Source organism: Cynoglossus semilaevis, chromosome 14, assembly GCF_000523025.1.
Source record: "Cynoglossus semilaevis isolate Cse_v1.0 chromosome 14, Cse_v1.0, whole genome shotgun sequence".
Classification (NCBI taxonomy): Eukaryota; Metazoa; Chordata; class Actinopteri; order Pleuronectiformes; family Cynoglossidae; genus Cynoglossus; species Cynoglossus semilaevis.
In genome coordinates, this window is record NC_024320.1 from 25,494,435 (window position 1) to 25,511,050 (window position 16,616).

Here is a 16,616-nt window from a genome sequence, read left to right on the forward strand (position 1 = left end):
AGCACAATAGCTCTTACGTTTTACCAGGCAGGTGACAGATGCAGTGACGAACTCACGCCCACATACACTCATAGTGTCACCACGTCTCTGTCACAGCACTGGTCTGCAGTTCTTTCACTTCTCCCTGCTTTTGTTGGTGATATGATATGATATGATATGATATGATATGATATGATATGATATGATATGATATGATATGATATGATATGATATGATATGATATGATATGATATGATATGATATGATATGATATGATATGATATGATATGATATGATATGATATGTGTTCTAGTTTGTTTACATGATACCAGAATCCTTTCTTTTGTCATTGTGTATGTTTCTAGTATCTGCCTCTCTGTGGCTTGAGTTTAAGAAAAAAAAAAAAAAAAAACTTGCTTCACTTTTTCAGGCCTCCTTTTTTCCCTTTTGCCCTTCATCCCTTTCTGTAAGGCTCCATATCGCTCAGTCCTAGCTCGCAAGCAGGTTTTAAGGCTTGGCCCGTGAGTGTGCGTCACTCCCCTCCCCTAAGCACAGGTGGACTTGTAGGGAACGCTGCCAAATACTTTTGGTTTACAGGGAGGGAGGGGTGTTGGCTGAGGCTGGTGGGTGTAGCAGGTTTGTTTTGTTGTGTTTCTTAGATAACCGTTTCATGGTACGGTACCTTTTCACTCCCCCAAATACTGACACACCTTCAGAGCAGCTCTGAGCCTTGATCTCGTCTGCTCTCACTTTTACTCATGTGCCTGCGCTCAGGCAGCGTCGACGCCTCTTACAGGGACTCTTAAGGGCACTAGAGAGGAACTCAACTCAGAACTCCTTCTCCTAAAAGGTCAGTGACATCTCCAGCACTCCACTCTGTCTTCTCTCTCTCTTTCTCTCTCTCTGACGTGTTCTTTTCCCTTTTATAACACAGCCTGTTCCCGAATTCTAAAAAAGTCATAATGAGAGGGTCATATTTTTCTGTGTTTGTGGCAAAACTTCAAAGTCTGCACAGAGCTGCACCAGAATCAGACTGCAGAGTGGTGGTGACCTTAGTCTCGGTAGGTTCCTCTCGGCTCCCACTGCAGTAAACTAGTGCGACATCACACTCTTCTTTACCAGAGGACGTACAGTTGAAAATGACATGTCAGTCGCTCTCATTACTCTCTAGAAACCTCTCTGTGCAGATCTGGCAGCAGATGTGTGCAATAAAAAAAAAAAAAAAAAAAACCTCCTCCTCTCACACTCTCTGTTAGAGCCACACACCGAGAAGGAAGCAAGTGAAAGCATGACAAAGCTGGAAGAGCCCGAAGGACTGATATCATTTTTAATCGTAACAACGGAGTGATGAATTACAGCACGGAGCACAAACTTTCTGCTCTCCATACAGTCGTCCACAGCGTTCGCAATATTTCCGCCGTTCGAGAGCGGACGAGTCGCTGCATGAATACATTTGAGGCAGCGTCCTAATGACGTGCCGCTAATAAGACTTCTGGGACAACATCTGTCCTCCAGGAACCCGTCTCATCAGCTACAAGTTGAGGCGTCACATTTGAACTTGAAGAGTAAACGCGGTGCCAGTTTAATGGTGTGTGACAGATGTGGAGGCAGAGGTGTGACATTCAAAATCATTTCACTCTTCCTGCCCCCCCCCCACCCCACCCCACCCCCCCAATCAGTATCTTTTAACCTTTAAGCGTATTATTAGGCGGGCTGATAATGTACCGTTCGGTCAGGGCAGCTACATGCAGACACCAACTTCTACCTCCGTCTTGTTCTTCTTCTCTGTATTAATTAGGTTGACATTGTAATGAGTGGCTGCTCCTCAGATGTGATGCCAAATACTGCGTGGTTTTAAATGAACTGCAAATGACTCCTTTAACATCAGCGGTGGAAAAGTACCTTGTGAGCAGGTGTTAGTTACAGAACAAAACTGTGTGCGACGAAAAAAATTAAAATAAATGAAGAGGACTGACAGCAAGTGTCTTCAGAAGTCGACCTCCAGGACAGTTGTGGGCGATTGGGGAAAGTTTTAGGCCACGTACGCCTTCTTTCCATCACCTCCCTCTGTTATTATTATTATTATTATTATTATTATTATTATTATTGTCATAAGTAATGCTTTGGACCAGTTTTAATATTTAATTATTAAATCTAGGACATGTTTTCGCTGACTTTGAGATGCATAATTATTTATAAAAATAAAAATATATATTATATTTATATCCAAACACAAACACACGCTTTTTTTTTTTAGTTTTGTCTTTTTTAGATTATAATTGTTTGACTTTTGTGAAGTGTAAACCTGTCCTGGCCAAACAAAAGTATTGGTTTTGAAGTTTATGTATTTAAAATTTTACATGATGAAGTACAGTACAGTACAGTACAGTACAGTACAGTACGTGTAGGTTTATCAAATACGGCAATTAAAAAATCTGGTTGACTACACACGGACCAGGTTATTGTATTACCAGCTGAGTTCATCAGTGAGGTTAGATGGGGATACACAGTCAGACTGACACCACACCTAGTTTCATCGGCTGAGGAAGAGAAAGGCAGTGAGAGGCTGTCTGTCTGTGTCTTTCTCTGCAGGATTATCTGAATTTAACCTGATCCTTGCAGGGCCCTTTCGTCAAACAGCCGTTCTTACATCACTTTGCTTAGCAAACACAACAGTTGGAACAATTTCACCTTTAAGTAAGCTGTGTACGATAAGTAGAGGTTTGTAAAAAAAAAAAAAAATGTGTTTAAGATCGTTCGTAGGTAGAGTTAAAGTCAGAGTCTGAGACTTGAAACTGTTGAGCGATTGAAGGTGTGGCGTTATAATCTCCAAAAAAAAAAAAAAAAAGAAACTATGTGTTCATTAGGAGAGTGACCGAGTGAATGAGTCCGTCTACGCCTCCTTGCCAACTGACAGCGTGTGGGCCAGCTCGTGTGACAGCAGTTACCCAAGGCCTCCACAATCTGATTTTAACCTGCTGTGACAGAACTTATCACAGCTGTCTAAAATCTGCTCATGCAGCCACATACATTCAGATCTGCAGGACAGAGTGTCACCAGAATAGTTAGGAGTGCCTTCTAACAAGTTTTGGTGTTAAAACGAATGCAATTCCGTGTTTCCATTGCAGTAAAAGTGGTCTGTGAGTGCGTGTTTGTGTTTGTGTGTCCGTCCTCCTCCGTAGGACTCCGGTCCAGTTTCTGTTTTGTGTTGGAGTAGGGCTGGGTGAGTAAGCCACCCCTCACAGATGAATAGTGGATGGGAGGAGGCTTGAAGAGGCATTCGTGGGTGGGAGGCCCGGGCCCTGCCAAAAAAGCTCCTTCTGTGGGATTTGTGTACTTTTGTATTCCTCACGAAACCAAAAAAAAAAACAACAAAACAAAACACCTTGCTTGAACGACAAGCAAAGAAGGGATTCAGTAAACCATCTAGAGGTCAGCTGCTGTGTCCTGAGGTCCACCACTCCTCTGTCCTTAGTTAATGACTTTCACTCATTTGGACTAATTGGGTTTAAAAAATATATATAGTGGAAACAGAACGTTCTAAATAACTGGTTATGTAGCTAAAACAATTAATTATGATATTAAACAAATCAAACCAAATCGACCTGGGACTACAGTATAAATAGAGTTGAAAAATAGTTTGAAATAAATAGCTGATGAGCTAACAGCAAAAGGTTGTCTAAAATAAGTTAGCCACAAGCAGTGAAAACAATTAGCCAAAGTTGACAAAGAAATAGCTAAACATTAACATATAACATTGTGAAAATACCACACAATCGGCCAAACTGGCGACAATATGGATAAATCTAAATAAATCTAAATAAAGGTTAGTCTTCACATACTAAGCATCAGATTTGAATTTAAAAAAGTAGAAGACAAAGGTTAGTCTTCACATACTAAGCCTCAGATTTGAATTTAAAAAAGTAGAAGACAAATGAAGATTAGCCTAGGATTAGCCTTCTATCGTAACAAAGCCAAAAATAGTTTTCTAAAAGACAAATGAAGATTAGCCTAGGAGCAGCTTCTATCGTAACAAAGTCAAAGGTGGCTAAAATGGGCTAATCAGCTGAAAGAATGTCACAACACAAATAAAATCATCCAAAATGGTCCACAAACATTTTGAATGTGTTCAAAAATCTTTTTATTTTAGATTAAATAAAAACATAACTTCAAGATAAAACTAATTACCAGTAATTGATCAAACAAAACTAGCTTGAAAGCTAGCTCAGTGCTTGCAAGGGCAAACATATGTCACGTAGGCCAAAAGAGTTGTTTTCCCTCCTCCTTTTATTTCAAAATGTATTCTTCTCCTGCAGTTTTTCACTCTGAAAACTACCGTAAACTTTTATATTATGAATTCCTTACTACGAAATGTGTGTTAGTGTGTGTTAGTGTGTGTGTGTGTTGTATCCCTGGCAGAGTTGAAGTAATCACAGCTATATTTTTTGTCATACATGTCGACATCTGAAATGTCAGTGGCAGCCACAATTTGTAATGTGGTTGTGCAATGAAGCATTTTACATTGCCTACAGATTGTGGGTGTTTCCTGAATGTTACCTAGATAATAGAAAATAGGCCCCTGTAACCACTGGCAACCCACCTAGCCTCAGCCTACGGTGACAAGTGCAATGAGACATGATTGTCAGCTTGACAATGAGGGGGAAAACGAAAAGAAAAAAAAAATACCACCCTGTAAATTTGAAAATTAAAGCTGAGGTCCATGGAACAGAGCCAAAGGAGAATCTGCAGGAAACGTACAACGAGTCCAACGTCATTCAGTATCAGGGAGTGAGATGAAAAGGAAAAAAACGCTTGATTTCATAATGTCTAAAAGAAAGATCTGGGTTGAATAAGTGGGTCCACCCACCTGTGTGTGAGAGGCAGCAGAGAAAAAGCAGGGCTGGATGGCAGTTTTAGAGACATGAGTGTGTGGGTTCGGCTAGCTGGCCTGCTTATGCTATCTAATCACCGGGAGAGAAAGGAGAGAAGCATGCCTTGATCCACCCACCCACCCCAGACAAACAGCAGTTACCCTGCTAAGCATTATATCTGGTTGCCTGCAGCTCTGGGCCGTACATGGGGGAACGGAGTCGGAAAAAAAAAAAAAGTGACAGAGTCTGCGGGCAACAGATATTCAGCACAATTATGTCTCATTCTGTGCTGAGGGGAAGAGAGATGTGTCAATCTGGAAGGAAGAATGGGTCACGACTGCATGTGTGTGTGTGTGTGTGTGTACGGAGAAAGACCTTGACACCATCCAGCAGATTTTTCAGGTGCAGATGAAAGTAATGAGAGTTCACTGATGCTTTGTTTTTTTTGTTTTTTTTTTTAATGAAATTAGCTGCGTTTGTTTAACCTCGGGCTAACCTTGACTTAAAAAGTGATGGATTGAATCACGAAGCGTGTGCGTGAACAGGCGGTGGACGAAGTGCGTCGGATTTTTTTTTTTTTTTTTTTTTTTTCTGATCGTCACTTATCTGCTGCACTGCCGTGGTTTCGCTGCAGTTGATTTTCATGACTTGTTTTTGTCACAGGAGTGAGACACAGACTGGTAACCTGTGTGATACCTGAGTGGGTGGGATGTGATCGTCCAAAAATACCTGACCTCCAGATCAGGCTGGTGCATTTGTGAGCGTGCATGTGGTTGAATTTGTTCCGCCACCTTGTGTGTGTGTGTGTGTGTGTGTGTGTGTCATGACAGGCATCTGTCTCCCTTGCCCTGCAGCCTGACTGGTTTTAATTAGGAGTTTCCAGAGCGCCCCAGGGCTCTCCTGCTGACACACACACACATGTGCACACACAAACATGCATGCACGCACACACACTACCCGAGGGCAGACAGAGGCTGTCCCACCAAGGCTGGCCTCCTTCTCGTTATCACTGTACGGAGCTGTCCTCGTTCACCCCACGACCCTGGCTCCACACACACATACACACACACACACACACACACACACACTTGAAGAGAAATCAAATGAACACAACACAGTGGCAGGACGCAGTGACGGAGGTCAGGAGGTCAGGAGGTCTAAGAGCAATGTTGTCAGGATTTAAAGGCTTTGTTGTTAACACGTGTGTGAAGGTCAGGCGTCTGATGTGTTTCTAATGGGGGGGGGGGGGTTGACCTGTCAGTGTGGCAGAGCTGGACATAAACTGAAAGAAAAACCAAAAAAACCAAACAGAACAAATGGTCATTAGTTACAGAGAAGTCTGTTTTGTCACAACCCAAACGGTCATTACTTACAGAGAAGTCTGTTTTGTCACAACCCCCAAAAAATAAACAGTTAAGGCTGGAAATGACATTAAAATGTGAGATGGACACAGGGTCACAGACAGAAGGTACAGACTGTAGGGTCAGTGATGGTGGACTACAGATTAGCCGGGTTTAATGGTCTGTTGTTGACGTGACCGCAGTTCAAGAAAGAAATATGTAAATATGAAATGCATGAAAGAAGAAGAAGAAGAAGAAGAAATGAAGGACGACTCCAAGTCCGTCTGTATCGTGAACAGTTCTTCAGATCTAACCCTAACCTTCCTGTTAATGGGTCAAAGGTCATGGAGCTAGGTTTGTATGCAGGCCTTCTGGGTAAAAAAAAGTCAAGCTATTGACACTCTCCATGAGGGACCCCCTCCTCGTAGCTCATTTTTTACTGGGCCGCAGTGAAAAACTGTACTTCAGTTTTACTAATTTACTTCATGACTTCATCCTTCATCCAGTCATACCCCTTTACTTTTTTCGTTCAAAGATAATCTGTCAGTGTTTCAAAACAACAGGTCAAAGGTCATTCAGACTCTGATACTGACAGAAGAAAGTTTGAAAGATTTAGAAAATCTATTGATCCTTCAAAGATGGCGCGGCACATAGAGAAAAAGAGGCTAAATAAAGTGCCATCTTCTTATACAGCACATAGAGAAAAAGAGCTGGGCTAAATAAAGTGCCATCTTCTTATACAACAGTCAGCCTGTGTAAAGTCGTTAACTTCGAACTCATGGCGGCAAAGATTCACCGGCAAAATTCTTGTTTTCCTCGATCGCACCGTCCTCGGAAATACAGTGAGACACGAAGTCAAATTCTACAACATTTGTTTGAGATAAACAAACAAACATTCAGGTTTCCTCTTTCCTCATAAAGCTACCACGACGCCGGACCACCTGTAACTCACTGCACTCCCAGCACTGACAGTTCTAAACACGCGGCTTGTGTATGTTGACTCCCTTCTGGCAAAAGCTTCCAACGGTGATTAGGCCGTCCAAAAAAAAAAAAAATAAAAAAAAACAACAAGACCAAACAGGGGAAAGTTAAAGTATTAACAGAAAGGTCAGCGCCGCGTAAACGCCTTCACCTCACTCAGCCGAACGGCTGGCCTGCTCCAAGGTGAGTTCTAATGACCTCTGTGACATGAGTATTAACAGAAAGGTCAGCGCCGCGTAAACGCCTTCACCTCACTCAGCCGAACGGCCTGCTCCAAGGTGAGTGAGTTCTAATGACCTCTGTGACATGACAGATGGGTGTGTGTGTCGGGGGGTGGGGGGGAGAAAGTGAGGGCCATTGCATGTGATTGAGCAAGGCAGCACAAACAGTGGGTTTGAGCTCTGTCCTTGGACTCACAGACAGGGGGAGTCGATCTGTGAAGCTTCTGCTGATCAGCTGCTCCTTCTCCACACTACGAGGAGAAGAGGAGAAGAGGAGAAGACCTCTCCCGTTCTCTGCCTCTCTCCCACCCGGCTAAACCTCGCCTTAACAAAACAGGCCTCACTCTGAACAAATGACTGTGGCAGTAATAAAGCAGTGGTACACGGGGGCTCCTCCCCTACAACGCAGTCAAGTCTGAACTCATAACAACATCCGAAAGGTCTGACTTACGCCTGGGAGCCATAACGAAGGGCAAAAAGTTCCACAAAAATACAACACACACAAAAGAAAGCGAATGCAGCGCCATCTAATGTACGGCGTACAACAGGCGTACGTGACAACACATCCATCCACTCTGCTCAACAACTAGTTCCGGTTCTTGTTTTAAGGCCGGAGACGGAGACGGAGACGTAACCACGAATCTCCGTAGGTGGAGGACGTCGTAAACCGAGGACTTCATGTACTGAAGTTTTTAAAGTGTACAGCTTCACAAAACCTTGGAGCTCTGCGCCATATTTCATCCGACAGACCAAACAGATTAGCAGTCCGTCACTGAGCTTTCGTTTTCTTTTAGTTACACCTCGGTCTGTGACCTTTGACTGACCTGAAAACCAACAACCAGAACATATCATTTAATGACTGGTCACCATTGTATGACCAGTGCTGTGATTGGTTGGTAATAACCTGGACGTGTTATTGCACTGATGGAACTGTAGATGGCAGATATGGGAACATCGGCGTCCCGTGTGGATGAATGAAACTGGTGTGTGAACTGACACAGTGTGATGAAGAAGATGAAGATCTGGAATCTGTGAATGAATGAATGCAGGAATTCATGAGCGTCAAATTGACGTGACAGTCTGGAACGACACGCTGGATGATCGTATTGACGACAAACGCTGATCAACCAGGGCCAATCACCTCTTCCCCATCACTGATCTGTGTTTAACAGGTGAACACGTCGTTCCATTTCACTCAGAAAACACTTGTTTTAAATGGAGTCAGCCTTTAGACCAGGCGTGGACAAACCTTGGACTCGCGGGCCACAATTGGTCCTAACATTGAACATGGGGGGGGGGGGAGTCCGGGGTCAGGTGCAGAGAGATGGAGCGTTTGTGTGAACTAAGAAAAATGTCAAAATGCTAAAATGCTTTTATCATTTTTCTACGCCATCTATTGGGGAAACATGAGTATTGCAGAGAAAAGGCAGAAATATGATGATAATATAGAATAATTATATAATATGGGAACGTTTGGCAGACCGGATTAAAAATCTGAACGGGCCGCATCCGGCCCCCGGGTCTTAGTTTGGACATGCCTGCTTTAGATCATGTGTCCTTATGTCTTCTTGGTGTGTGTTGGTGATTCTGTGCAGCCTTATCTCCGTGTTATCAAGTTTATGTAATGATGCTTCACACCCTACGCCCACTCCCAAGTGCCAATCTGGTGTGTGTGTGTGTGTGTGTGTGTGTGTGTGTCCCGCAGGGCGCAGCAGTTGACAGTAAACAGGTACGTGGAGATGTCAGACAGACAGAGCTACAGATGGACACACAGGCAAAACAGAAAGAACTTCACTTAATGACACCAGCTCTGTGTCAGTCTGCTGTTCCAGGCTCCTCCCTCCAGGGGCGCTCTTCGTAGCATCTGTTCATGTCTCTCCTGGTTGACTCCACTTAGGATTAAAACAGCATCAATTCATCATCCGTCCTGGGGGGGCAGATTATTTGGAATATTTTTGACTTCCTCAATAAAAGACGTTGTCTTTTATTGAGGAAGTCCTAAAACATGTCCCACTTGATTGTCACCAGTGACTTCTCAGGACTGTGTTTTAGTAGAAACAAGGTTCACGCGCTCATTACTCACCACTGATGGTCTTATGTCTATGTCACCCGGTGGAGAACAGAGGTAGAGCGCCCTCACACTGTCAGATAGATGAGTGCGCGGGACGTCATAAATATTTGTAAAAAGAAAGATGCTGACTACTGTTATCAAAATATCTAGTGGTAAATAAATATGGACACAGTAGATGACTAGGTCAGCCATCCCCTGCTGGCCAGCATTGGTAATGCAAGTTAAACATAATTTCAGGGTGGTTTCAGAGTAAAATCAACAGAAGACATTACATTTATAAAATGTAATAAATACATTTGGATTTACATGTAATTCAAAATTACAGTAGCGGTAATGACACCTGCCTTACATGCAGAAGGTCCTGGGTTCGAGCCCCAGGGAAACTGTACTTAATCCTCTTCATGTGAGTCGCTCTGGTTAAAAGCAACTGCTGCATGCATGCTTTTAAATGTAGGTTTTTAAATTTTCACCAAAAATATTTTTTCCCATGTAGTTTTTTTTTTTTTTTTTTTTGTTAATTGAAACAAACAATCTATAAAAATAACTCCCTATCCTTAAAATTCTGTGAAAAAATGCTGTGTCCACTCCAAAACGTGTTCACTAATTATTCAGTTTTGGCTAGAAAATCTGATGTTTGCTCTGATAACAAGTCGTTAAAGCTGTTTATGTGTTTTTTAAATCACAATCGTAACATCTTTCTACGAAGTGTTGGTCTTCTGACTTCCCCGTAAAAATCAACATGAGTTTCTTCCTCATTATTTGACTTCCATAACCACGTGGCCACGTCCACGGCTGATGAACTCACAGGTGTGACTGACACTGTGCTCCGGTGACGTACGCAGAAAAACGATAGGCAATCTTACTGGACAGTAAATGGTGTTTTTCTGGCTGTCTGGCCGGCCTGTTAGCAGTTAGTGGCTAACCCTGTTTATATATACTGGATGCCAGTGTGAGCTGGCTTCAGCTCTCTCCCTGTACAAAACAGTGTAAACCACCAGGGCATGGGCTGTGGTTTGCTCTGGTCCGTGTTTTCCCCCAAGGGGAAGTGGGCTAGCAGTCTGATGTACACTCTGATGTCTTCTTGTTTGCGGAGGTTAACTCGACATAATTTGACTGCTTTCGCAGTGTGACTGTCGCTGCTGATTTATGGATGGTTAGGAATATTCTAGAAGATTTGAAGTTCCAGAAACCACTATGAAAACAACGGCTCATCGCATACTTTACCTTTATGAATGAAAAAAACTACTTTTGTTTTCATTCCTTTAACAACATCGGCGCGAAAAAAATGTAAAATTTTTAAAAAATAATATATATATATATACACAACATCGGCGCGTAAAAAATGTAAAATTAAAAAAAATATAATATATATATATATCTATAAAGCCAGACCACATTCTCTGTTGATGAAGCATTCCTACGCAGCCTACCAAAAGGCATAGTTTGATGATGATGTCACACAGGAAAAGCCAATGGTTGTGGTTGTGAGTACTTGCGAGTATAGTCGTAGTAAATCAATTTCAACACGTCTTAACATTTCATTTCCTCGTTTCCTCTCTGCTAAAAAACACAAACCTGTGCCTGTACTTTCAGTCATGCTGTGATGCAGAAGGTTGTGGGTTCAAATCCCTTCAATGAGAACCTCCTTTGCTCCACAAATAATTATTTGTTGACTAGAGCATTCATTTAATTTAATTTATTTAACATTTAGTTTTCATGCCAATGTGTCCCTGGGCAGAACATTTGCCCCTCACTACCTGAAAATATTCACCCACTCCTCCTGAATCTATTTTAATATTAGTTTTGTTGTGAAGGTCCCACAACGATGGCTAGAGAAAACCGTTCTCCAGACCTTTGTCATATTTCTGTGCATTAAGAGCAGACTTCCTCTTCCACCTCCTTCTGCCGACCGGCTGAGGAGGAGGAGGAGGTGGAGGAGGTGGTGGTGAACTCACTAACCGTTGCCCTTTTTTAGGTGCCTTTCTGACTCAGACCAGGAATCCATTGTTGGCCTTGTGTTCTCTAACATCTTCTTTGTGAAACCTCGTTTTGTTTTTTTGTTTTTTTCAGTCTGTACCAAGTCACTTCTGGTGTTTTACTGACGTCTGTGGTTTAATTTCTGTGTCTCTGTCCCATTAAGAAGCCGAGACGTCGTTTCAGACTGTTGAGTGTTGTGACTGTTCAGAGGGCAACAGCTCTTGGCTTTGTCCCAAAATAATCTGACAAAAAAAAAAAAAAACTGCATGAAAGTCCAGAGACACCACCGCGCTGATTTGTTTGTGCAACAGTTGTGGAAGAGAATTTGACTTTAAGGCAGGTGTTGAAGAGAAACTAAGTGGCTGAGGGTTCCTGTAGCGTTTCTGCCTCAGTTCATCTCCTCGGCTCAGCTTGAGACTCTAACCAAGAGAGGGGCACGAAATAGTTTTCCAACTCTTCTCTTTTTTTTTTTTTTTTTTTTTTTTCCTTTCCTTTTTTTTACCCTCCCTCCCTCGCTCTCCCCAAACAACCCCTTCGAGTTTCTTTGCCCCGGTCCCTTTATACCAATAACCTCTCTAACACAACTAAAAATTCATTTTGTCTGACCTAAATCAGAGGGTGTCTGCGCCATGGGCTTATTACACAGTGCGCTTAAACTTGTGTTGTGGAGGAGGATGGGGTATTATTATCTTCCAGCTACCCACCCTGCTATAAAAACTAGTGGTGCGACATCTCCACAGCGCAGTGCTGCTGCCCTCCCTCCCTTCCTCTTACTCCCTCGCTCGTCCTACATGAGCCACACACAACAGTGAGGCTGACTCTAAACTCCACAGCAGCCGCGCCGCCTGATTCACAGAGAGAGAGAGAGACCCAAGAATCACACGCTGCTCTGCTGCTCTTACGTCTGCTCTTCTGGATATTCCTCACTGGGCTTCTCTCTTTTATTGTTCTTGTGAATGGGCAACAGTGAGGAGCATGTGAATGGCTGGAGTGCCCAGCTGACTGACTGACTGACTGACAGACAGACAGACAGACAGACAGGAGACCAGAGAGAGAGAGAGAGACACTTGTAAGTCAATTAAAGAGGGCAATGCCGAGAGGTCAAGCGAGGAGCCACGGAGACTCCCAGTAGTCTGGGAATTAAAGGACGCCCGAGGAGAGAAGAAGAAGAAGAAGAAGAAGAAGAAGAAGAAGAAAGTGAAGGTACGGTAGGTGAGAGGCTGCTGAGGTCTGAGTGAGGCTGACGAGCTGATGAAGATCAGATGAATGTACGTGCGTGTGATAGACTTTGAGGGAGTGCACGGTGTTAACAACCGCTGAGTTCCTGTGCATGTTGTAACCTTCACATCATAAAGGCCTGACGAGGTGCAAACACGCCAGTAAAGTCACTTAATGACCGGTGTAATTATTTAAATATTGTGCTCTGGAAATAACCCCAGTGTTTACGGCACGGCGGCGTGTCGTTGCAGCGTCGAACTTTTTTTTTTTGCGGACTTAAGTATGTGTTTTGTCTCCAGCTGTAATTACATATTTCACTTTTAGATATTACGCGTGAAAAAAATATACGGCGTGTAAAGGACATCCTCCTTTAACTCCAAGGTAAACAATCAGGTGACGCAGTCGCCCCCGAAGGAGGTGTTTGGGAAAATAAAAACATGTTATGGATTTTAGGCTGAGCTGTAAATTACTGTTTACGAACAGAACAGACCTCTGACCTCATCTCCTCGCAAAACGAAAACGCAAAGACCCGTAATATCCTCAGGGCCGTCTGCGAGCTGTTGTTGAAAAGTTGGCTTCATATATCGTCATAAAAGACGTTTGTTCACCTGGTGGGTGGAGGACTCCTTCAGGGACAGGCAGCGGTCGGAGGTTCGACGCAGTTATCGCCAGGGAAACGCATGTGTGTCGGAGTCGAAGTGTAGCGTGAAAGGAAACAGAAAGCAGCGTTTTTCTCGATCACTCAGTTCAATCACTTGTTTACTCGTTGTTACCAAATATAACAGTTTTTATTTATAAAAGTATTTTTTTACATTTATTTTACGTCGACATGGTTTCTGAAAAAATGTCCAAAACAAAAACAAAAACGATGAAAAGTCGATACGAATACTGTAGGTACATCATGTACTCATTGTGTGCTCTTGTAGAGAGAGAAGATGAGATTTAAAAAATGTTCATTCTTGACTTGTTCAGAAACACAAATGTTTTATAATTTAATTTGAACTGAACTGAATTTCTTTTCTTCTGTTTCATCTGGGGTTTTAACAGATTTAGTTTCTGTTTGTTCTTCGTCCACACGTCATTTTTATAATGACTGTAACTGTATGAAGTTACTAACAACTAATCTTTAGCATCATAAACCTCAAACTTTTGTTTACTTTGGGCTGAGGGAGATAATGGTCTGTAGCTGTGGGCCACCCTAAAGGCTCAGGAGGTGACACTTGTTGAAAAAAAAAAAAAAAGGAAGGAAGGAAATGTCTTTGAGTAACAGAGCGAGTCAAGCTGGCCCCCAGGTCTGCTGAAACACCACGACATCATGTCATTTTATATTCAAATATACAACTGGGGTATGGATATGATTTGATGATTTACTGAGTGAGAAAATTATTTATAATTATTTGTATTTTCCAAAATTTGATTAATTAGTAAAAAAAGCCATGAAATATTTGGAATTTTTCTTCTTATCTCTAATGTTATGTTTACTATATATTTTCTCATTATATTTTGTCTTGTCTCATAAACTTGTAAATTTTATATCATAGTCATTTTACACAACAACAAGTGATATTTTATGTAATTTGCTGTGTTCCATTCTATTTTATTCTAATCTATCTTCCTTCTTTGATTAAAATTCGAGTCAAATCCAAATCAATTTAGAAGAGAAAAAAAACCCAACTGATTCTAATCTCATCTAATTTGAGGTTAATTTGAAAGTTGAAAAAAATCCAATTCGAAAAAAAATTGGATTGGTTTAAAGAAAGCAGAAATAAAGCAGTGATTTAACAGCAGCAAAAATCAAGAGACAACAAGACGTTAAGACCGAAATAATGACAGGAATACATTCAATATAAAAACTATATGTAAAATATAATAAATACAATATAATATGATATAAAATAAAACCTTAAATCTTGTGGTCTGAAGTGTCACCATTTTTTGCCTCCAAACTCTGTGAAATACACATTAAAACTTTCCAGCCGATGTTCAAGTCTTTAGCCAAAGTTGTGCACTTAAACGCTTCCCCGGTTTTTTTTTTTTTTTTTTCGCCCCAACATTTCATCATTATCTTCAAGCCGGCGCCCCGTGTGCTGTAAGTGGCTGTACATTTTACACCGTTTTGACAGCAATTAAGACAATACTTAAAACCCCCGCTGTGTATGGGCCGCAGACGTGTGTGTGTGTGTGTGACACTCGAGTGCAGCCACCGAGCAAGAGTTTCCTCAGCAAACAGGTGCAGCGCCGTGTCACTGCTGATAATGGACTACCTCACACACCCGCTCCGATGGACGGCTCACCTCATAAGGGCCTGAGTTTTGTCCGTCAATACCATAAATTACGGCCGCTGCCATTGTCCGGCCGTGACAGCTGTTTAGCAGGTGTTTGCTACGGGCAGTCGGTGACGGGGGGGGGGTGAACTTTGGCTGCTGGTGATTTAGCATGTGGGTCAGGTGGATGCAGCGGCCCGACAGGGATAAACTAGGCTGCGGGTGTCGCAGCTTAGAGGCCAAATGAGTGTCTGCCCGTGACAAGGGCTGAGATGGACATTAGCTGCTGATTTGTGGTCAGAGCGGTCAGGGCTGGGAGGCCAGTTAGTCAGCCTGCTGTGGGCATAATGATGATACAGCTGCAGGAGCGGGAGGAAGGGAGGGGGGGGTGAGAACAAGCGGAGGATGATTAGGAGGTGGAGGTGGAGGAGGAGGAGGTGGAGGTGGTGGTGGTGGTGGTGGTCATACGCCCAGGAATCTGATGAAGTTCCTGGGAGGAAAAGACAACAAAGGACGGAGGTGACACATAGTTTGAGGTGGGAGTGTTGGAGTCCGACGTGTTGATGACTAAGTGAAAGGAGACGTAGAAAGAACAGGAGGGAGAGGCGGCCATGTCTGTTCTGTCATCGTCAGTGGGTCTAATTTATAAAACAATCCTTGTCTCGGCCACTGGAACTGTACAGGTTTGGTCTCAGAAACCTTCGAAATGAATTCACTTTGAATTTTTCAAGTCAAGGCTCATACTACGGAAAGTAGAAAACATATGGAATTATACGATTCATTAAAATATAATTTCATTATTTACATCATGTTTTACCTGAATGAATGTTTAAATTCCACAGGGAAACAAAACCTTCTCAACAAATTGTGACTTATACAAATTTCTGTAAATTTTATGTTATTAAGAAGTGAAATCTAAGAATGTTCTACTTCAACTTTGGCGCTCAAATGAATCAAAAATAATAAATCTAGAATTTAAAAATAATAATATTTTACATGTTTAAATACGTTGTTTTTAAACAACGTAGCCGATGCTAAAACATTTCATTTTATTTGGGGTTTTTTTTTGCGCATCTTTCGACTGATGCTACACTTACACGCCGCCTGTTCATAACGATGCTGTCTGAGTCTGACCACAAGTAACCAGGCAAAAAATGTCTGTTTTAAACTCTTGTTAAAAAAAAAAAAAAAATTAAAAGTGCCACTGACTGAATGTACAGACAGGTGAAAAAACATTTAACTCTCTTAAAAAAAAAAAAAAAAAAAAAAGGAAAAAAAAAGATGTGAAACCAAGTGAGTAAAACAGTAATTATCAAAGCCCTTTCACAAGACGTCCCCACCCTGGCAGCTCTGATGGGTGGGTGGTGTGTGTGTGTGTGTGTGTGTGTGTGTGTGTGTGTAAAGGGTTAAGGCTGTTTGGCTGATGAAATGTCGCTCCAGGACCTTGTGGTGGGAAAGCTGTGCCCTCCTCCCCTCCCTGTCTATGTGGCACATCCTCCTTAGATCCTCTCCACATTGTAATTAAGGGCTGGCCGCGAAGAACTAGCGTCAGGCAAACAGTGGGAATGAAGGGGAGTGGTGTTCACTGGGCACCAGGCGAGCAAACAGCAACAGCAGCACGTGGCCCATAGAGTTGTACAGGAGTGGGACGGACGAACGGACGGATGGATGGACGGATGGATGGATGGATGGAT

The 16,616-nt window shown here is 42.5% G+C and overlaps 1 protein-coding gene across 2 annotated transcripts in view; it reads left to right on the plus strand.

Moving 5' to 3' along the window:
• Positions 1-298: 298 nt before the first annotated feature.
• zbtb7c (zinc finger and BTB domain containing 7C) overlaps positions 299-16,616 on the plus strand; it is a 26,528-nt gene continuing 10,210 nt past the window's right edge. The window contains exon 1 of one of the 2 annotated variants that reach the window (XM_008326084.3): positions 299-829. The gene's annotated coding sequence lies outside the window, so the exon portion shown is untranslated. Of the gene's footprint in view, positions 830-11,397; positions 12,644-16,616 lie in introns of those variants that run through there. The other variant, XM_017038520.2, reaches the window with a different exon arrangement.